At 44.5% G+C, this 9942-nt stretch overlaps 1 pseudogene; it reads right to left on the bottom strand.

Moving 5' to 3' along the window:
* Window positions 1-296: 296 nt before the first annotated feature.
* On the bottom strand, window positions 297-8221 carry LOC117087174 (annotated as a pseudogene).
* Window positions 8222-9942: the final 1721 nt, after the last annotated feature.

Here is a 9942-nt window from a genome sequence, read left to right as displayed (position 1 = left end):
TTAAGTGAAACCAAACTTAAATGAATGCCCAAAGACTGACATCCAAACAATGCTTCTCAAATTGTGGTTCTGAGATCCCCTGCGCCAAGAGCTGGAGGAACTTGTTTAAAAGGTGGATTTGGGGACTCCATTCCACACCCATTGAATCTGAATCTGAGTCTCTGAGAGGATAGCTGCACCTATTTTTTTTTAAAGAAATCCCATTTATTTTTGGCTATTGGGGCAATGTCATCTTTTCAACATAAAAAAGGCAAGTTTAACACATAGAAATCTCAAATGTAGGGTAGAACAAAACCAAGTGTAGGGGCGGGGGAAGTAGCAGCAGAAGGAAGATATGAGATGTTGCAGAAAAGATGGAGGAGGGTTCCCCTCTCCTCTGGAGATTGACTCGAACGCTGATGTGGCAGTATACACCACTACATAGTCAGGGATGTTAATTCCTTTTCAGGGGTAAGAAAAGGTGGGGATTAGGGCATTCCTGGAGGCTTAGGGACCAAGGATGGTCTCTTGTCCCCACTTGATCCCCTTCCTCTAACCTGAGATGTGCTTGAAGAGCTCCTGGAAGACCACGTAGTTCCCAATAGAAACAGCCGAAGTTTTCAGGCCACGAGATGGAATGTCACGTACTGTGTTCTTTACATTGTCGGAGATTCATTCCACAATGTAGCTGCTGTTCATTTTTGCAGATTAAGCATTTTCTCATTGACCTCCTTCATGGACATCTGACCACTGAAGACAGCAGCCATGGGAAGGTATCATCCATGGCGGCGTTCACAGGCATTCATCATGTTCTTGCCATTGAAGATCTGCTGGCTGAATTCAGGCATTGAGAGAGCTCGATACTACTGGCTTCCATGGCTGGTGAGAGGGGAAGAGCAAGGCATAAAGAAATGGAGATGTGGGAAAGGGACCATGTTGACTGCCAACTTGCAGAGGTCAGCATTGAGCTGGCCAGGGAAGCAGAAGCAGATGGTGACACTGTTTATGGTGGCTGAGACGAGGGGGATCATATCCCTGTAGGTTGGTGTGGTCTGCTTCAGAGTGTGGGAGCAGATGTTATAGAGGTCTTCATTATCAATACAGATGGTCTCATGAGAGTTTTCTCTCAACTGGACAGAGTGTGATATTGTAGGGTTCAACCACGGTGTCCTTTTGGGTGAAGGCACAACACTGAAGATGTTCACAATGCAACCAGGGTACGCTTCTCAGATCTTGCTGATGAGTGTCCATTCCAGAGCCTGTCCCCCCACTCAGTGAGTGGGTCACCGAGAAGACCTGCAGGCAGTCACAGTTCTCTGCCTCCTTCCATACTGAAATAGAGAAAGAAAAGAAAATTATGATTACCTAAAATTGCTGTTTAAGCTGAAATAGGCTTCTGGTAACCACACTGCCCCGCTCCCGCAACCCCCCAAAGTTGAAGTTAAGAAAGAATATTAACTGCTTCACTGTGAAACATTAACCACGTCTCTGTTCTGCATATTTTGTAAGTTCTCTAAGTTCCTGTTTTTCTTGCTGCGTAGCACAAGGTAATAAGACAGATAAGTGCGAGCTGCAAACATGTTTTCTAAGATGTAAGACCTGTCACATGATTAACTGCTTTTGTTTGGGCTTCTGTAAGCCCACTTCCTGCTTCACCTTTTTCCCGCCTCAAGATGCTTAAAAGGGCCTGTCCCTCTCTGTTCAGGGCTCAGACTTTCTGGATGCAAGTCCACTGAGCCAGTGTACACCTTAATCCTCCTGTAACCTATTGGTCTCTCCAGTTCTGATTTCCCAGTACATTTTCTGAGGGCTCATCCGGGATTGGAGATGGCAGATTTTGTCTCCTTTGCCTGTGGGATTGGAGCCCGGGCTGGGGCAGACCCAAGACCCTAGGCAACAACAGGAAAACTTCAGCTCAGAGAGATCAGCTCTCCTATGTCCCGGTGCCCTTCCCTGATAGTGCAGCAGAACCAGAAAAGGGGCTGCAGGATGATTCCAGGAGCAGTGTGCATTCTTCAGAACCACAGTAAGGTTTGGGGCCCCAAGACGGGACCCCTCCCATAAACGCAGAAGGGGAGACTGATTGCCTCCCAGGGTTTAACTACTAGTTTGACCCAGAGGGTCTGAGGGTGGAGAGGATGGCTCACCAATTCGGATGAAGCTTACATCCTCACTGCCACAGGACATGAGAGGCTTGCTAAGTTGGCTTAGGAAAGGAAACAAAAACTGAAGGTGGTGAGAGTGGCTCGCCACCCCAATTAAGGAACAGGTACTGGGAGTGAGGAGGTGTGTGAAAGTGTGTGAAAGAGACAGTTCCAGGAGGGACCATTGCGGGGCGTGATGTGGGGAGGCACAGATCTTAGTGTTGACTGTGTGCTCCGAAGCAAGTGTGTGACTGAGCAGGCCTAGGCAGATCTGCATATGGCTGATAGGAGCTGCCTTATGACTGCAGCAATTGTAACAGGAATAAGGTACTCTCCTAGCTAAGTGGTGCCTGAAACTCCCATAATAGGAACCGGTCTGGTCAGTCCGACACAAAAGGCTGAGTGATTACGCATCATAAAGGGAGGAATGGGAGGAAATTGTCGAAACCTACTCCATTGGAGTGCATGTTAAAGAATTTTAAGAAAGGTTTTGGAGGAGATTATGGAGTTAAAGTGACCCCCCTGTGGTTGAGAACTCTCTGTGAATTAGAATGGCCTTCTTTTAATGCAGGTGGCCAGCTGAAGGAACAATAGATAGGGAAGCAGTTGGCCATGTATTTCGGGTGGTAAGTGGAGTCGGATAGCCTTGGCATCCAGATCAATTTATATACATTGACTCCTGATTAAATGTGGTCCAGACTCGCCCCAAATGGCTATAGCCTTGTTTAGCAAACTATTGTAAAGCCTTAGTGGCCCAGGATGAGCTTAAGGTGATAGAAAAGCCAATTATGCCAGGGACCTCAGAAGAAAAGAAAAAGTAACAGGAGAGCCAGGAAAAGCCAGTCCTACAAGCACCTCCAGAGGAAAGAGATTCCTCCTGTTATGTTCCATTACACCTGCCCTTGTCAGGGCTAGGACAGGGTACAGAGCTAATGGCCCTTGAGGAATCAGGCTCAGAGGAAAGCAAGTCTCCAGCATCACCCCACAGGGGAGAGCCTGAATCCCTGCCCGTGAAAGCCAAAGAGGGAAAACAAGGTGATGTAGCAAGCCACCTCCAGTCTGGCCGCACCCGAGTCTTACAAAATGCCCCTCTGTGAGACTTGAGCACAAACTTATAATGAACAAGGCCAGGTTGGGGGAGGGCAGTGGATTTTCATCTACCAGCCCTTCTCTATGACAGATTGGACCTAAATTGGAAACAACATACTTCCTCCCATATGGAGATGCCACAGGCTCTCATAGACTTGATGAGGTCCATTTTGCTGACTCATAACCCCACCTGGCCAGACTGCCAGCAGCTCCTTCTGACACTGCTTAATACAGTAGAGCACTGGAGAGTGACACAAGCAGCTCTCCGGTGGTTAGAGAACAATGTGCTAGATGGCACAAATGATGTCCAGCGTTTTGCCCAGGAGCTGTTCCCAGAGACAGATCCTAACTGGGACCCAAATGAGGCAGGGGAGCTCCAACACCTGCAAGGGTACCGAGAAGCACTCTTAAATGGAATAAAAGCAGGTGGGACGAAGGCCATGACAATAGGAAAGATTTCAGAGTTCCTACAAAAGGCTAATGAAACCTGAAGTCGGTTCTACAAGAGGCTCTGTCAGGCACACTGGCTCTATACTCTATTTGATCTGGAGGCTGTTAAAAATCAGGACATGGTGAGTACCTCATTTGTTGGTCAGGCACAAGATGTGACATTAAGCAAAAGCTTCAAAAATGGGAAGGTTTCACAGCATAAATGCTACTGAGCTTATAGAGGTGGCTACCAAGGTGTACGTCAACTGTGAGCAAGAAGAAAAGGAATCTGAGCAGAGGATTAAGAAAAAGGCCAAGCTCTTGGTGGCAGCCCTGGTTGAAAGAGAGACTGGCATAATGAGGGGACGCAGTCGTGGCCGTGAAAGAGGTCGGGCTAGACCAAGATTTGAAGGCCAGATTAGGCTGGAGAGGGATCAATGTGCATTATGCAAAAGGACACTGGAAGAATGAATGTCCATGGAAAGATAAAGGAAATAGCTGTGACCAGGGAATTTGGCTAGAGCCACCAGCTGTCAGCCATTGTGTTCTAAAACCAGGTGTGTTCTAAAACTCACCTGATCAGCCTAGTAAAGGCTGCAGGCTGTGACAACTGAGGCAGACCAGGCTCCATCTCTTCAGGCCCCAGGAGCCTATGGTCTTAGTAGAGGCAGGGACCAATGAATGGACTTTATGGTAGATACAGGAGCTGAATACTTGGTAGTGACCCGATCTGTAGTGCCACTATCCAAGAATTATACAACTATTATTAGGGCAACTGGAATCTCTGAAAAAAAGGCCTTTCTGTCTGTCCAGGAGGTGCATTATTGGAGGATGGGAAGTCAGCGTAAATTTTCTGTACCTCCCACACTGCTCAGTCCCCTTGCTAGAAACAGACTTACTCCAAAAACTACAGGCACAAATTTCCTTCGGGCCACAAGAAAACACATCCTTAAACTTCAGTCAACCAAAGGCTATGGTGTTAACCCTCACACTCCCAAAGGCCAAGGAGTGGAGACTCTATGCAGAAGTACCACTTAAGCTAAGACTGCCAGAACCTCTTGAAATATATGGGCTAATTACTAAAATACCTTCAGTGTGGGCAAAGGACAACCCACCAAGGCTGGCTGTAAATCGGGCACTAGTCCTAGTAGAGCTAAAACTGGAAGCCTCCCCAGTACGAGTTCGCCAATACCCAATTTTCATAGAAGCCATCTGAGGTGTTCAAAAGCACATAGACCAGCTTTTCAAGCATGGAATCATAGTTAAATGCAGGTCACCTTGGAATATTCCTTTATTGCCCATTCAGAAGCCGTCTGGTAAATACAAGCCAGTACAGAATTTGCGTGCTATAAACTGGGTTATGGAGACAATCCACCCAGTAGTGCCCAACCCATACACCTTAATGGGACAAACACCAGCTAGTGCAACCTGGCTTATTTGCTTAGACCTAAAAAATACATTCTTTTGTCTCTAGCTGGCACCAATAAGCCAGCCTATCTTTGCATTTCACTGGGATGAAACACAGCACACTTGGACAAGGCTCCCACAGGGGTTCAAGAATTCCCCTCCAATCTTTGAAGAAGTGCTGGCATCACATCTCAGAACTTTTGACCCAACTAATGACAAATGCATCCCACATCTCAGAACTTTTGACCCAACTAATGACAAATGCATCCCACATCTCAGAACTTTTGACCCAACTAATGACAAATGCATCCTGCTGCAGTGCATAGACAATCTACTTGCAGCCCCTACTTGAGTGGACTGCCTACAGGGCACTAAGAAGCTCCTCCGCCTTTTGTGGAAAGCAGAATATAAAGTATCTAAGAAAAAGGCACAGATCTGTTCAGAAGGAGTCAAATATCTGGGTTTTGAAATAAGTCATGGGAAATGTGCACTTGACAGTGAACGAAAGCGGGGCTGTGTGGGCACTTCTCACCCCAACCACCCAGCGTCAAGTAAGTTTTTAAGAGCAGCAGGTTGTTGCCGCATTTGGATTCCAAACTTCTCACTTATGGCAAAACCCCTATATGAAGCCACAAAGAGGGGAAAAAGGGAGTCCCTCCTTTGGGAGGCTGACCAAAAAACCCTTTAAGATAATTAAAAAGGCTTGGTTTCAGTCCCCAGGGTTAGGGCTGCCAGATCAAACCAAGGGCTTCTTTCTGTATGTCCATGAGTGGAAAGGAATGGCTATAGAGGTCCTGACTCAAATTATGGGGTCGTGGCATCGACCTGTGGCATACTTTTCTAAACAACTAGACCTGTTGGCACTAGGCTGGCCTCCTTGTTTCAAAGCGTTAGCCGCCACGGCTCTGGTTTCACAAGAGGCTAACCAATTGGCCCTAGGACAAAAATTGATTATTCAAGTGGCACACACAGTTACCACCTTGATGGATCAGAGAACATCATTAGCTATCATCAAACCCAAGAATGACTAGATATCAAGGACTCTAATGTGAAAATCCTCACATCATTATAGAGACTGTAAATACACTAAACCTAGCTACTCTGCTGCCCATAGACCAAAACACCCCCTACCTCAGTATTACTGTGTGGACATAGTAGATGAGGTGTTCTCCAGCTGAAGGGACTTAAAAGACCACCTCCTTGGTGGTCCAGATGCTGAGTACTTCATGGATGGAAACAGATTTGTCTCAGACGGGGTCTGTTGAGCTGGGTATACAGTACTGACATGGGACTCCATGGTAGAGGCACAGCCTCTACCCACCAGGACTTCAGCTCAAAATGCAGAACTGATGGCTCTAACAAGGGTCCTGCTGTCAGCCAAAGGAAAAGTGGTCAATATTTTTACTGACTCTATGCCTTTGCCACATTACATGCCCATGGAGCCATATATTTTTTAAAAAGCTAAGAAAAGCATAACAACAAAAAAGGACACAAACATAAAGGGTATAGATATAGGAGACAGAAAAAATAATGGCCTCCTGAGAGAATGAAGTACCATGGCCCAGCCACCTGGGCAGAGGATGAAACATGGGGGTACCATACCTCCATTTATGTGATAAATTGTATCATATGGTTACAGGCTGTTCTTGAAGTTATAACCAATGAAATGTTAAGGGCCTTGAATTTGCTGGCCATGCAAGCCACACAGATGAGAAATGCCCTTTATCAAAATAGGTTAGCACTAAACTACCTCCTGGCCTCAGAAGGAGGAGTATGTGGGAAGTTTAACTTAACAAATTGCTGTCTAGAAATTGATGATAATGGACAATCTGTCATGGAAATCACTGCTAGGATGCAGAAATTAGCTCATGTTCCAGTTCAAACCTGGAAAGGTTGGTCTCCAGACTCCCTTTTCAGAGGATGGTTTTCATCTTTCAATGGATTTAAAACCTTAATAGGAGGGTTTATGCTTATCCTTGGCAGATGCTTAGTACTCCCTTGTCTTCGGCCTCTTCTATTCAGGAGTATACAGTGAACTGTAGAAGCGATTGTGGCCAGAAATACTACCACCCAAATAATGGCCTTAACTAAATATCAGCCTCTACCCAAGGAAAAATATGTGCCAATCCAGGAAGAAATAAATGATAGTGGTGCCTTCTATTAAAATCCATCTATAAAAGGCACCAAAGAGGGGAATGAAAGAAAATTATTAGGATTACCTAAAATTGCTGTTTAAAGTTAGGCTGAAACAGGCTTTTGGTAACCAGCCCCTCCACGCTCCCCCGCCCACAACCCCTCACCAACCAAAGTTGAAGTTAAAGAATATTAACTGCCTCTCTCTGAAACATTAGCCATATCTCTGCTTTGCTTATTTTGTAAGTTCTGTAAGTTCCTGTTTTTCTTACTGAGCAGCTGCAAGGTCACAAGGCAGACAAGCACAAGCTGCAAAACATGTTTACCTTTTCTAAGATATAAGACCTGTCACATGATTAACTACTTTTGTTCTTGCTTCTGTAAGTCCACTTCCTGCTTCACATTTTTCTCACCTCAAGACACTTAAAAGGGTCTGTCTGTCTTTGCTTGGGGCTCAGACTTTCTGGATGCAAGTCCTCTTAGCCATTGTACACCTTAATAAATCCTCCTGTAACCCTATCTCTCTCTCCAGTTCTGATTTCCCACTACAGTACCTCATCCAGGATGGAATCAACCAGCTAAGCCACTTCTGTGTAGTGGCCTTTGGCCCAGTTGTTGCCAGCCCCAGACTGCCCAGAAACAAAGTTGTCTCATCTAAAGATCTGGCCAAAAGGACCTAAGCAAACAGAGTCGATGGTCCCAGGTTCTAGATCCACCAGGATGGCACAAGGAACATACTTTACACCTGTGGCTTCATCATAGTGCACGGAGATGCGGTCCATCTGCAGATTGCTGTCCCCATGGTAGGTGCCAGTAGGGTCAATGCCATGTTCATCACTGATCACTTCCCAGAATTTGGCACTGATCTGGTTGCCACAGTGACTGGCCTGGATATGCACGATTTCCCTCATGGCTAAAATTTAATTTTTTTGTTCACCTCAAGGTATCTATGGGGCAAGAAAACATGTGATTTTTTTTTCTCTGTTGGTCACAGGCTAGAGGGCTGGAATGTGCCACAGAGGCTGGAGCCAGCAAGGTGTGAACACAGCAGAGGAAGGTTGAGAGGAAGAAAGCAGCTACACTTTTAAGAAGCAACCTAGATGATTTTAATACATGACCTAGACTTGTGGTTCTCAAATTTTGCTACACATTTGAATCACCTGGAGCACTCTTGAAACTCCCAATGTACAGGTCACACCCAAAGCCAATTAAACCTTCTGGCTAATGTCCAGATCTCACTCCTGGATTCTGGCTTAAGACTCCCCAGGTGATTTCAGTGTTCAGCCAACTTTGAGAACTAGTGACCTGACCTATAGCTAGTAAAGATAAAGCAGTTACATGATTGACTTTGAGAACCTGGGTTTTCTCAGACATTAAAGAATTTTTGAAAAACAGACCCTTCTTTCCTTCTGGCCTTAGAAACCTTATTTAAGATTTTCAATTTATAGGTGAGGAAGCTGAGTCCTAAAAGGTAAAACTGAAGTGGCTAAACAGCTAATTAAATTGATACTTCTTTTTTTATTCAATATAATAAGTGTTCTTAAAAGTTTAGTGCTAATATTCAGTGCTTAAGTCATTGTCAGATGGAAAATCAGTTTTGTGTTACCCTAATATTCCAAGCATCTCCAGTGCATGATTTTAAAAGTATTTTTAGGCCAGGCATGGTGGATCATTAGCCAGGCATGGCCGTGCATGCCTGTAATGCCAGCTACTTGGGAGGCTGAGGCAGAATAATTGCTTAAATGCAGGAGGTGGAGGTTGCAGTGAGCCAAGATAGCACCACTGTACTCCAGCCTGAGTGACAGAGCAAGACTGTCTCAAAAAATAGAGTATTTTTATGACTTTACTCTTGTACATTTTTCTCAATTTCTAAAAACATTTTAATATTTCAATGTCCTGACTAATCTCCTTAAACAATAACAGCAGAACTTTTGGCAAAAATTTGAAAAGACATATATAAAATCCACAAATAAGAGTTAAGTCCTCCAAACCATATAATCATAAAGTCATGGGCTTTTAATAATGAGCAAAATAAACACATACAAAATTTTGCATATACCTACATAGTACAAGGCTGAAGTATATTGACATTTATCTCAACATTTGCAAGTATATAAAATATTGGAAGCCCTGGCCAGGGCAATCAGGCAAGATAAAAGGCATCCAAATGTAACAGGAAGAGAGGACGTCAAACTATCCCCATATGCAGATGATATTCTGTATCTAGAAAACCCCACAGTCTCAGCTCAAAAGCTCCTTGAGCACATAAACAACTTTAAAGTTTTGGAATACAACATCAATGTACAGAAATCAGTAGCATTCAGTTACCCTAACAGCACCCAAGCCAAGAGCCAAATCAGGAATGAAATCCTTTTCATGACTGCTACAAGGAGAATAAAATACCTAGGAGTATAGCTAGCCAGGGAGGTGAAAGATCTCTACAATGAGAACCACAAAACACTGTTCAAAGAAATCAGAAGACACAAATGGAAGAACATTTCATGCTCAGGGACAGTAAGAATCCATATTGCTAAAATGGCCATACTGCCCAAAGCAATTTAAAGATTTGATACTATTATCAATCTACCAATGACATTCTTGACAGAACTAGAAAAACCTATTCTAAAATTCATATGGAACCAAAAGGAGTCTGAATAGTCAAGGCAGTCCTAAGCAAAAAGGACAAGGCTGAAAGCATCATGCTATCTGACTTCAAACTATGCCAAAGGGCTACAGTAACCAAAACAGCATGATATTGGTG

This window comes from Trachypithecus francoisi, unplaced genomic scaffold (genome assembly GCF_009764315.1).
Source record: "Trachypithecus francoisi isolate TF-2019V2 unplaced genomic scaffold, Tfra_2.0 Lachesis_group10, whole genome shotgun sequence".
Taxonomy (NCBI): Eukaryota; Metazoa; Chordata; class Mammalia; order Primates; family Cercopithecidae; genus Trachypithecus; species Trachypithecus francoisi.
The sequence above is the reverse complement of the archived record's forward strand: the minus strand, read 5'-3'. Positions and strand labels throughout refer to the sequence as shown.